Here is a 1336-nt window from a genome sequence, read left to right as displayed (position 1 = left end):
CGTCACCCGGTCATGTGGCCCGAGCCAGGGGGCGGGGCTTACTAAACGAGAGATGCAGATACAGGAGAGTGAGGAGCGATCGGTGCCCGTGTATAGTGCGGGATGGATGAGGGTGATGTGTGCTGGATGAGGGTGATGAGTGAGGATGATGTGTGATGGATGAATTAAGATGAGTGGGATGAGTGATGAATGAGGGTGATGGATGATGAATGAAGGTGATGGATGATGTATGAGGGTGATTGGTGATGGATGATAAATGAGGGTGATGGATGATGAATGAGGGTGATGAGTGATGGATGAGGATGATGAGTGATGAATGAGGGTGATGAGTGATGGATATAGGTGATGAGTGATGGATGTGGGTGATGAATGAGGGCGATGAGTGATGGATGTAGGTGATGAGTGATGAATGAGGGTGATAGATGAAGATGAATGAGGGTGATGGATGATGTGTGATGGATGATGAATGAAGGTGATGAGTGATGGATGAGTGATGATTGAGGGTGATGGATGATGAATGAAGGTGATGAGTGATGGGTGAGGGTGATGAGTAATGAATGATGGTGATGAATGATGAAAGAAGGCGATGGATGATAAATGAGGGTGATGGATGATAAATTATGGTGATGAATGAGGGTGATGAGTGAGGATGATGTGTGATGGATGAATTAAGATGAGTGGGATGAGAGATGAATGAGGGTGATGGATGATGAATGAAGGTGATGGATGATGTATGAGGGTGATTGGTGATGAATAAAGGTGATGGATGATGAATGAGGGTGATGGATGTGGGTGATGAGTGATGAATGAGGGTAATGAGTGATGGATATAGGTGATGAGTGATGGATGAGGGTGATGGATGTGGGTGATGAATGAGGGTGATGAGTGATGGATGTAGGTGATGAGTGATGGATGTGGGTGATGAATGAGGGTGATGAGTGATCAATGAGGGTGGTGAGTGATGGATGTGGATGATGAGTGATGGATGGTGAAAGAGGGTTATGGGTGATAAATGAGGGTGATGGATGATAAATTGTGGTGGTGGATAATGAATAAGGGTGATGGATGATAGAAGAAGGTGATGGATGATGAATGAGGGTGATGGGTGAGGGCGATGGATGATGAATGAGGGTGATAGATTAGGGTGGTGGATGATGAATGAGGGTGATGGATGAAGATGAATGATGGTGATGGATGAGGGTGATGAGTGAGGATGATGAATGAAGGTGATGAATGAGGGTGATTAGTGATGGATGATTGAGGGTGATGGATGATGAATGAGGGCGATGGATGATGAATGAGGGTGATGGATGAGGGTGATGGATGATGAATTAGG

At 45.6% G+C, this 1336-nt stretch overlaps 1 long non-coding RNA gene across 1 annotated transcript in view; it reads left to right on the top strand.

Moving 5' to 3' along the window:
* LOC149464692 (uncharacterized) overlaps positions 1–1336 on the top strand; it is a 67476-nt gene that overhangs the window by 4067 nt on the left and 62073 nt on the right. The window lies entirely within an intron of this gene.

The sequence above is a fragment of the Staurois parvus genome, unplaced genomic scaffold (genome assembly GCF_062004578.1).
Source record: "Staurois parvus isolate SC_StPar_1 unplaced genomic scaffold, SC_StPar_1.0 ptg000149l, whole genome shotgun sequence".
NCBI classification, from domain to species: domain Eukaryota; kingdom Metazoa; phylum Chordata; class Amphibia; order Anura; family Ranidae; genus Staurois; species Staurois parvus.
The sequence above is the reverse complement of the archived record's forward strand: the minus strand, read 5'-3'. Positions and strand labels throughout refer to the sequence as shown.